An 11731-nucleotide genomic window follows, 5' to 3' on the forward strand; every position below is an offset into this window, starting at 1 on the left:
TAATTACATTTCTATGCCACTGAGAATTAAATTGAGTTTCTTATTTTCATGTTTGTTTTTTTCAGTTAGATTAATGTGTTTGTTTTTTCCTATTTTAATGTTTGTTTTTCAGTTAGATTAATATGTTTTTTTCTTTCCTATTTTAATGTTTGTCTTTTTAGTTAGATTAATGTATTTGTTTTTTATTCTTCAACAATTAATGATATTTTAAAGTTGTTTTTTTGTTGTCAACTTAAAGTTGTCTAAACTATTTGAAAATATAAAAAATAGTCAAAAATAAACATAAAGTAGATAAACAATAATCAAACACCAAAAATATTTAAAATATATATTTATTCTCCATCCAAATATTGAAGTTCAACCTATTTTTTAATTTTAATTTAGGTATTTTGGTTTACATTACTAAAATTTATATGTTTTGAGAAATTTAAAGTATATATAAATTTTGAAAATTTTAAAATAATTCAAACGGGTTATCCGTATCCGAACCGGACCCGCAAATACCCGAATCAAACCAAAACCAAAATTTATAAATATTTGAATGTTGTTGAGATCTTTAAACTCGGAAATCTCAAACTCAAATAGATTTTAACCGAATCAGTGGGTATCCAAATGCACATCCCTAACGTAGTCAATGTAAAAGGATCAAAAAATACAAATAAATCATTTAGTATAAATAAATAAAAACTAAAACAGAAAATAAATACCCGTGCGGTCGCACGGGTCAAATATCTAGTTGACAATGAATATCTCTATTACTTTTAGAGTTCACTCTGTAATATTAATATACCATCGTCATATTGTTCAACGAACATGTGAGTTTCAGATTAAAAAACATTAAACATCAGAAAACTCAGGGGTGGCTTAAGCCGGCAAACAGTACGACTGTCATGGTTCATGGATCCAACCCGATGTTCCCTATTCTGTAATAGTTAGAATCTCGTTTAAAAAAATATATGTAATTTTATGTTAAAAAATTTATATATATGGTGTACAAATATTATATATAATATATATATATATATATATATTTCTTTTCATCACAAATTTTATAAAAAATTTATTTATAGTATTATTATTTTAAAAATATTTATGATGGAACTTTTAAAATCGATACTAGATTAAGACCCGCCTTTTGAAGGGCGGTATATTTTTTACTTTAATTTAGTTCTCATATTTGTGTTTTCTTTGTGATTATATTTTTATTTTTCTTTATAATCATATGTGTGTGTGTGAATCTTAATCAAAATATATTTTATTAAATAATAGTAATTTAAAAAATTGATCTGGTAGGGCTGGGTTGCCGGTCGAACCCGCCAACCCGCGTGTTTCAATTTTGTTTTTGGTCCAAAAGTATGATCCGCACAACCCGTGAACAAATAATTTGTACCGGCATCCGTCCCATTTAATTTTGCGGTTATCCGCGGGTTATAAATTTTTTTAGTATAATTTTTTAATTTATTATAAAAATAAAAATATATTTATAATAAAGAAATTATATTTTAAAAAATTTTAATTGTTTTATCAATTACCATATTTTTAAAAAAAAAATGTTTACTTTTATTTTTATTTTTAAATATTTTTCGGATCAGCGGGTATATGCAATCCAAAATCTACCAACCCGCACCATCCCGAATAAAATACTCATAACCTGCATCCGCAAATCGATTTTTTTCAAAAAGTTGAATCAAATTTGTGATATGTCCTCAAAAGGACGCAAATAAAATTATTTTATTTGTGTTTTTCAAGTAATTATATTTGTTTATTTGTAATTATATTTGTGTATAATATTTTTTTCAAATGATTAGTAAGAAATTTGAAAACTGTATTGAATTTGTGATGTTGAACTTTATTCAAAATAGTTAGGTAATTTCTTTTTTATAACAAATTATATACAATTTTGTTTAGTAATGAAATAGTAACTAAATATATGTAATGATATGTGTCCATTAAATTTTAGTGATTTGATTTTGTATAATGATTTATAAAATGTTATTATTACACATAATAATTTTTCATTCACTTTAAAATGGGTCGTAAGTTTTGACCGAGTTAAATGGAAATGTTCATTTTTAGTTATTAAAGCTTAGTTTTGTTTATTAAAAAATTAGGGAAAATTGTATAAAAAACCTTCGAAGTGGCACTCACTAGCACTTTAAACCTTTAACTTATTTAACTAGCATATTAAACATTCAACTTGACTTTTGTATCATAACAAACCTTCAACTTGGCTTACTTGTTCATCAAGTCAAAATGGTGACCTGGTAACCTATAATAGTAGGTGACGTGTTGGTTTTTATTTTTATTTAATTAAAAATGAAATAAATGAAATATAACAGTAAGAAAAATAAATAAAATTAAAAAATTACAGAAAATTCTAAAATTGAATTTAATAAAAATCAAAATATTTCTTAAAATTTTGAAGTTCTTTTAAATGAAAAGTTTTGTAAAAAAAAGATTGTTTAAAAAAATTGTATAAAAGCTATAAAATATTCGCTCAAAAAATTAGATAATTTTAAACAATATCACCATCAACATGAATACTCTTCTTCACCAGCACCGATTGTAGCATTTTTAGTTATATCAATAATGACAATAGTATGAAAAATCAGTTGTTATCCGTATGTCAGAAATTATCACCATTTAAAGATATCAACACATCAAAATTAAACACTTTAAAACTTACAAAATATTATTATTAATGGTGATATGACGAAAATATTACTTTTAATGATGGTATATCACAAATACTCATTTCAATAACATTTTAGAGCTTTATATAACTTTAAAAAAAAATAAAGTTCATATTTTTTTCAAAATTTCATATAAAATAAAATAGAAAAACACTTTTTAATTCTTAAGAAAATATTTTCAATTTTAAAAACTAATTTTTGAATTTTTCTGTATTTAAAAAAATCTTTTATTTTGAAAAAGTTTCATTAAAAAAACTTTCAAAATTTAAAAAAAAAATTATTTTTTATTGAATTCAAATTTTGATTTTTTCTGTAATTTCCATTTTTATTTATATTTCTTATCATTATTTATTCTTAATTACATTTCTTAATTAAATAAAATAAAAAGTATATACATGTCACCTACTATTACAGGTTACCAGGTTACCATTTTGACTTGATGAATAAGTAAACCAAGTTGAAGGTTTGTTAGGATACAAAAGCCAAATTGAATGTTTAATATGCTAGTTAAATAAGTTGAAGGTTTAAAGTGGTAGTGAGTACCACTTTGAAGGTTTTTTATGCGATTTTCCCTTAAAAATTATGATTAATGGCCCAATTGTCAAATGAAACCTAGAATGGCCCAATTGAAATTTTTTAAACGTTTTGCAGTTAGATTAGATGCAGTTACATACGTAGATGCAGTTATAATATTAGTATAGATGCAGTTATATTTAAATTCAGTTATATTTTAAATGGACACAACAAATATCAATTAGTCATGGTCATGTTGGAAAATTAATAATAATAGATTAGGTTTAAGGGTCCAAAAAGAATTTTGCACTAAGGGCCCCATAAAATCTTGACGTATAACAAGTATTGTTATTGGAACAGAACTGGTTATGGGTTGCAACTTTACAAAATAAGAGCTGGGCTCAACATTTTTAAAATATATTATTTTCTAACAGCCTCTTCTATATTCCTCTAAACCTTGAGAGGTAAAATAGGTTAATTAACCCTAACAAAAAAACCTTAACTTTATATCATAGTTCTAATATTGGGACAAAACAAAGTCAGTAAGGTAAAACCCTAAGATGATATCCTTTTGGTGCTGAAACTCTTGGAAACACCATTAGTTTCTCTCCCCCCTTTTCCTCCCATCTGCACAAAAACCAGAACATTAAGATCTCAAGTCATCAATAACAACAACAAACAAATCAGATATTTACACATTAAAGAAACATGGTTTAAGAACATACTTGTATTTTGTAACAAAGTAGTGAATGAAGCTGGAGACTTCAGAAATTCCTAGTTCCTTCCCAGGGCAATGTCTTGCTCCACCTCCAAAGAGTAAGAAATAGCTCTTTGATTCCAAATTCTTTTCCTGCGTATTTAAATAGCCAAAGAAGCCCTCTCTGTTAGCCAAATGTTTTCAAACAACAAAACAAAAGAGGAAAAACAACAACAGGGTATTGCAGTACTAACCATCCATCTCCATGGGTTAAAGATCATAGGATCTTCATACAGAGATGTATCATAGTTAATCTCTCTTGTGTATACGTAAATTCTCCAACCTTTTGGGATTGAATACCCTGTAAAATTGTAAAATAAAAATAAATAGTTTGATATTTTCCTGTCAAAGTAATTGAAAAAGATAACGTAATTGAAATAAAACATGGAGAGTCACGGGAGATGATTGCTTCGCTGGATTGAATAGTTCAATTGTGTAAATAATTGATACTCTCTCTCTTTCAAAAAAATACATATTTTAAATTTTTCATTTATATTAAAAAAGCACATTTAAAATTAATCAAAAGTACTGTTTTTTTTAAATAATAGTATTCTATAACTTTTAGCCAATAGAAATCTAAAAAACATAATTAATTTTTTTGAAGTTTACATTTTCATTAAATAAAATATTAGAAAAGTAAAAATATATCTTTTTGAAACAAATATTTTTTTCTAAAATATAGATTTTTCTGAAACGAAGTGAGTATAATATAAGTTACACATGCCCAATTCTTATTCTCTTTTGAATCAAAACATACCCAAAAAAGAAAACTAATAATGATAAAGAATCCTTTTAAATTTAATTTTGATAATCAAATTACAATAGTTTATTACCGTTGAGTTCCAGGTCGTGAGTAGTTTTCCTCAGGACTCCATTAAACTACGGTTGCCAATCTTGATGTCTCAAAGATTACCTATTAAGATATGGTCCAAAATATTAAATCACAATGTCAAAATCAAGAATACTGTGAGATGACAAACTAAGTCCCACATTGGAGAATTAGAGAAGAATTGTCTAATATATAAAAGAGATGTTCAACTCTAATTAGTATGAGGCCTTTTGGGATGGAAACCAAAAGTAAATCCATGCGGGCTTGCCATTAAGGCCAAAAATGGACAATATCGTAGTAATCGGATAAATAGAGTTGGACATAGGCTTTCACAATCCCAACAATTGGTATCAGAGCGGTTGACGAGAAATCTGCAAAGAGACCTAAATACCCTTCGAGTGATGAATGGTATATCCTATGAGTTAGGAATGAGAGGTGTGTGTGACAGAGATCAAGTCAGAAGATTCTGGATGTCATGAATGTAAACTTAGACAAGAAGTGTCTAATATATAAAGAGATGTCCAACTCTAATACGTACGAGGCCTTTTGGGATGGAAACCAAAAGTAAATCCATGCGGGCTTGCCATTAAGATCCAAAATGGACAATATCGTACTAATCAGATAAATAGAGTTGGACATAGGCTTTCACAATCCCAACAATTGGTATCAGAGCGGTTGACGAGAAATCTGCAAAGAGACCTAAATACCCTTCGAGTGATGAATGGTATATCCTATGAGTTAGGAATGAGAGGTGTGTGTGACAGAGATCAAGTCAGAAGATTCTGGATGTCATTGAATGTAAACTTAGACAAGAAGTGTCTAATATATAAAGAGATGTCCAACTCTAATACGTACGAGGCCTTTTGGGATGGAAACCAAAAGTAAATCCATGCGGGCTTGCCATTAAGATCCAAAATGGACAATATCGTACTAATCAGATAAATAAAATTAGACATAGGCTTTCACAATCCCAACAAATACTAAATTTTAATTATTAATTTGTGTACGAAAATACTCACAGCTCGTGTGAATTCCATTGATTTTATATCGTCAAGATTGAGCGGTTCATCAGGTCGTTTTCGGTCTCTTATAGCCAAATGTTCTCTCTGCAATCCAAAACCAAGAATAAATAACCGAACCAGATAAAACCATACAAAGTACAAACTCTAAAATCCTGATTAACGTTTCTTAAAAACATACCCTGAGTTCTTCAAGAGCTTTAGGATGATCATGGAGATACTTAAGAGCCATCATGGAAGTTGTAGAGACAGTCTCATAACCCGAGTACAATATCGTTACTACTTGATCTCTTATCTCCTTATCAGATAACAAGTATCGGTTATCTTCCTTCTTCATCAAGTAACCCAACATGTCTGTGAAACTTTCTCCTGACTCTCTTCGTTCTTGCATCAGCTTTGTCAGTAACCTATCAATATTGTTTCTTGCCTAAAAAGCAATTAGAAAAACTTCAGTATTTTCATTAAATTTTTCTCTTCTTACGTTTTGATTCGAGATTCTGAGTAATTTACTTGGATTCCGCATCGGTAACTTGTCCCCGGGAGATCGATTGGGACAGAAAGAGTTCCCACAACAAGCTTGAAGAACTCTTTTCTATATTCTTCAACCTCTGCTTCTTCCAAAGTCTCTGCTATTTGTAACAACGATGATAAAAATGCCATCTGTACAACAACAAAATGAGTAAACATTACTTTCATTTTATCATAAATAGTGAAATAATTAAATTCTTTTAAGTAAAAATAATAAATAATAAACTGCACCAAAGCTTAGGCAAAAAAAATTCTTGAGATATTAAAAATCAATGTTCAAGAAATCTTTAATCCATAATTAAGGCGATTTCTAGGAGACTAGTGTTTATTAGTGCGCTGTCTGTCTAAACCAATTTTTTGATAAATTGTTTTAAATATAGTGACCAATTTGCCACATAGACGCAACCAATTTTTAAATCATTGTTAAAACCATTTAAAGGAACAGAGCAGATATTCAGATTCAATCTGTTTTTTTGGAACACTTTCAGATTCAATTTCTAAACACAAAAAAAAAAGAAGAAAGAGAAATGAAGGCGAGAACGTACATGTTTGGTCTTTTCTTGGATATCAATGGTCTCAACCTCATCCCAACCACAAAGATAGCTTCTCATGAAATCATCAATCTTAGGCAATAGATGATCTTTCATCATAGCTGGGCTTATTAGAGAGAGCAATGAGCCTCTCATGAGCCGGTGGCTCGGTCCATGGACCGCCGCGATGTTGCATCTCCCAAGGATATCGAGCATAGATTGTGGATAACCAGCAACTAGTCCTTTAGATTCGTTCATTAGAATGTATCTGTTGAGTTCTGCGTCCATTGAGACTATTGTAGGGCAGCCAAGAATGTGAGATTTGAAGAAACTCCCGTATCTGATATGATTCAAAATCATCACCAGAAACAAAAAGAAAACGTTATTAGGCCGAGCCAAAACCAAATGGCTTACGAGCATAGTTTGCTAATAAAATTGTTATTCCAAAGTACAGATGCAAACCAATCTCACGTACTCAATACGTTTGAATTTATAACCGCTTATAAAGATTACACGTTTTATAAACTCTTATAAATATTACTAGATTTATAAACCTTATAAATCAGATAATTACCTTTCTTTCACAACTTAATCAATCGTAGTTGGATAGAGGCTTGCTTGAGCAATCTCCTAAGACAGAATTTCGCCCCTACAATGGTGTATGTAGTTTGTGGACGTCTATCTAGAGGATACAACTATCGATCTCCGTACAACACACCGTACGGAGACCCTAGCAAACTATACTCTGTTTTTCCTTCAGAAATTTATTGTGGAGAAGAAGAAGAATGAATCAGAATAATCTTATCCCTTCCTCGTACACTTGATGGCCTTATATACTGAATCAAGCGGTGCTTTTAATCAACGCATATGTTGAGTTAAAAGATGCCTTTAATCGACACGTACAATAACCGTCTATGTCCGAAGCGGTGCTTCTTATTTTAACCGCTTCTTATTTTATATTAAAGTCCAACAATACCCCACATTTTCTATTCAAACTCAACAATACCCCACATTTGAATAGAAAATAAGTTCAAATAATTCTGAGAAAGTAGAATCGATATGCATCGGAAAAGGTGTCTTTTGGACTTGAACCTTTCCTAGTAACAACTTATCGGATTTACTTGTAGGTAATGAACTATAGTCTTGAATTATCCACATTTTATAGTAAACCAAAACAATAAGATAAACACATATTTTTCCAGCTCATTTCTAGTTTATACGGTTGTGTTCATTTTGGTCCTGAACATATCCTAGCTCATGAGAGCTCTAGAGAATTTAGCCATATCAATTCTCATAGGTGCGACCCGACACCACTCTCATATAGGTAACATTAATTAAAGATACTCCATTCTATTGTACCATTGTAGGGGCGAAATTCTGTCTTAGATTGTTATTCCAAAGTACAGATGCAAACCAATCTCACGTACTCAATACGTTTGAATTTATAACCGCTTATAAAGATTACACGTTTTATAAACTCTTATAAATATACTAGATTTATAAACCCTTATAAATCAGATAATTACCTTTCTTTCACAACTTAATCAATCGTAGTTGGATAGAGGCTTGCTTGAGCAATCTCCTAAGACAGAATTTCGCCCCTACAATGGTGTATGTAGTTTGTGGACGTCTATCTAGAGGATACAACTATCGATCTCCGTACAACACACCGTACGGAGACCCTAGCAAACTATACTCTGTTTTTCCTTCAGAAATTTATTGTGGAGAAGAAGAAGAATGAATCAGAATAATCTTATCCCTTCCTCGTACACTTGATGGCCTTATATACTGAATCAAGCGGTGCTTTTAATCAACGCATATGTTGAGTTAAAAGATGCCTTTAATCGACACGTACAATAACCGTCTATGTCCGAAGCGGTGCTTCTTATTTTAACCGCTTCTTATTTTATATTAAAGTCCAACAAAATGTGGAAAAAACTTGAGGCACCTGAGTCTCTGGTTCTTCATGAAATCTGGCCCTTGTTTGAGAAACTCGGTGGTTTCACCAAAAACTGGCCAGCCCATGGTTCCAGGTGGGAGGCCTTTCTTGGAGTATCGCATTTGGTTCCATCGGAGAAGAGCAGAGCAGACGCAGACAATGATCAGAAGAAGACCAAAAGTCATCATCATTATACCCATTTTCTCTTCTATTTTTTTCCCCTTGTTCTCTGTTTTCGAACAGAATCAGTAATAAACAGAGAGAAAGAGAGAGAAGATTAAGGTTCTTTGGTTTTGGTCTGAATGCTTGTGTGCGGCATTGTTTATATAGGCACCTAAGGGCATCTCCAACCCAACTCCATTTTTAACTCCAAAATGGAGTAAAAGTGATTATGGAGTAACATATGCTTCAACCCAACTTCATATCTCATTCCATTTTGAAGTTTACTCCATAAATAGAGTAATCTATATTTTGTTTGTTCATGACTCCATTATAGAGTGAAAAATGGAATAGGGTTGGAGCAATTTTATTCCATATTCACTTTTACTCCATTTTGGAGGAAAAATGGAGTTTTACATTGGAGATGTTCTAAAGGGCACCGTAGAGAGAGAGAGAGAGAGAGAGAAGAGAGAGAGAGAGAGAGAGAGAGAGAGAGAGAGAGAGAGAGAGAGAGAGAGAGAGAGAGAGAGGTAGATTTACCATAGAAAACGAGTCAAAGAGAGATGGTCGCTTTTAATTTTTTTGACTAACTCTGTGTAAGATTTCTTAGTTTATAAAGTTGTTTTAATGCCGATAACGTTAACGTTATTGTGTCGGGAATAAATAAGCAAATTATGGATACTTTAACAAGAAATGTTAACAAGAGAGACTTGAACAATAACGAGTAATATACATGAATTAACAAAAAATATTAAAAAATCTTTATAGATTTATAAAAAATAAAATTTTATTAAACTTTGATATATAAGATTTCAACTTCCGGAAATCGTCCAAAAACCTTATAGAAAATCTAAGAGTTTTCTATTTATATCATTTTTGCAATTGAAAATTTACAAATGAATACTTCTAGATAAGTTAAGTTTCAAAAAAAATATTTCTAGATAAGTTTATTCTACGACAGACTTTTCTGAAATTTTCTTTTTAAATACTGGTTTACTTTTTATTTTTTTGGAAAAACAAAAGATTTTTTTTATAATATTCTAGGATAAACAAGTTAATTTTACAATTGATCGAGTGTCAGAAATTTCAATTTTCTAGCAAAAGGTCTTTAATCAGAAAAATAAAACTTATCCGATTTGAAGATCCGATTTGTACCCACGCCTAAGAGCATTATTAACGCGGATGCTTAACGCGGGTGCTTAGTGTTTTTAGGTTAAAAAGAAAAAGAAAATTATGTAATTAAACAAACAACGACGCTTAATTAAGACTCACAAGCAACGGAGCTTATGCACACGTGTCACACATTCATCATCCTCTATCTTTCACGATCGAATCATCTTCTCTGGTGACTCCTCGGCGACTCCGACTCCATCTGGTGATCTCTCCGTTGCAGTAAACTTTGGCCACCACCGGATTGGTAACCGCCGGTTTCTTTCCTCCTCTCGCGCCAATAGCTGCCGCCGTAATTGGCTATTCAGAATCCCCTACACAAAAAATTTAGTGATTTGAGGAGAGGAGAGGAGTGTTATAGACGAAGAAGAAAAAGCTTTTACCTTTCTAGTTACCAGAGAAGGAGCGCATGGGTTGATCTGGAGAAACGAGTTCGGGAGAGAAACCGCCATTGAAACTTTTATATCCCTTCCTCGTATTGTTTTTGAGTAGAACTTAGTTTCTGGGTAAATATCTCTACTAGTTGTGTTTAGTTTTTGTGATTTTGCTTCACTTTGATGTCTGACTGAATCTATTCTTTGTTGTGATTCATCTGTGTTCTTGCAGGGATCTTTTAAGGAGGAGACAAGATGAGATTAGTTTGTTTTTTTGGTTTAACGTTTTGGTTTTGGACACACATAGATGCTCTGTTCATTACTTTCTTTTAAGGAGGAGACAAGATGAGATTAGTATGTGAATGTCTCGTTGTTTCATGTTTGTAATTTGACTCTCTCTGGCTTTGAATACAAGTACTTTGATCATAATGATATGTTCAGTAGATTTGATTGTTTTGGATTTTGTTTAATAGAACACTTTGATGTAATCATATGTAAGTTTAAAGTTATGCTGTTTGTGTATCTGGTCTCACTTAATGCATTTCAGGCTAAAAAGAGGAAGCTCGGATTGGTTGTAGATGAGGATGAGGATACTAAGACAGAAGAAGGATATGGAGAGGGGCAGAGTGGGGATGACTTAACAAGACTTGTCAATGTTTGAGGTGAGTGTTATTGTGCTATTGATTTAGATATCTTCTCCTGTCTCCACACGTTTATGTAATTGTTAATTGTTATGGTGATGCAAGCTGGTCCCAACAAGCACCTCGTGTTGGTTCAAATGGGAATGGTGATCATAGCATGATCGATCTTAACTCCAACCCTCAGAGAGTACACGAGCCTGGATCAACTTACCAAGTATGTATTGTTTTAGTTTTTTTTCTTTTAAGAATCCCAAAATAAAAACCTCCCGTTGGAGCACAAAAATGTTCAGGGTGCTTAGCGTTGGATCTTAAATCACTTTTACAACTTAAAATTATTAAAAAAAGAATAAGCACTCCTATTTGGGGTTTTGGGTTAATGATGCTCTAACAACATACAAGGCCCTCTGATGGAATTTTATTTCTCCCATTTATCCATTTCACTCTTTCATATTCTTTCCACTTATTTAAGTGGTTGCCTAACTTATCTGTTGATTGCTTGTAGTGTAACTACTGTATAAACTAGAGTAACTCATAATAGTGTTAGATATATGTCTTTTTTTAAGGATATATATGTGTCGG

The 11731-nt window shown here is 31.3% G+C and overlaps 1 long non-coding RNA gene and 1 pseudogene across 1 annotated transcript; one reads left to right on the forward strand and one right to left on the reverse strand.

The window, feature by feature from the left end:
- Positions 1-3534: 3534 nt before the first annotated feature.
- LOC130501169 (cytochrome P450 85A2-like) lies at positions 3535-9120 on the reverse strand (annotated as a pseudogene).
- A 1032-nt stretch (positions 9121-10152) lies between these two features.
- LOC130501168 (uncharacterized) lies at positions 10153-11498 on the forward strand. Its single transcript, XR_008939567.1, has 3 exons — positions 10153-10865; positions 11059-11173; positions 11258-11498. It is a non-coding gene; the product is annotated as an uncharacterized LOC130501168 (long non-coding RNA).
- The last annotated feature ends 233 nt before the right edge of the window (positions 11499-11731 follow it).

This window comes from Raphanus sativus, unplaced genomic scaffold (genome assembly GCF_000801105.2).
Source record: "Raphanus sativus cultivar WK10039 unplaced genomic scaffold, ASM80110v3 Scaffold0110, whole genome shotgun sequence".
Taxonomy (NCBI): Eukaryota; Viridiplantae; Streptophyta; class Magnoliopsida; order Brassicales; family Brassicaceae; genus Raphanus; species Raphanus sativus.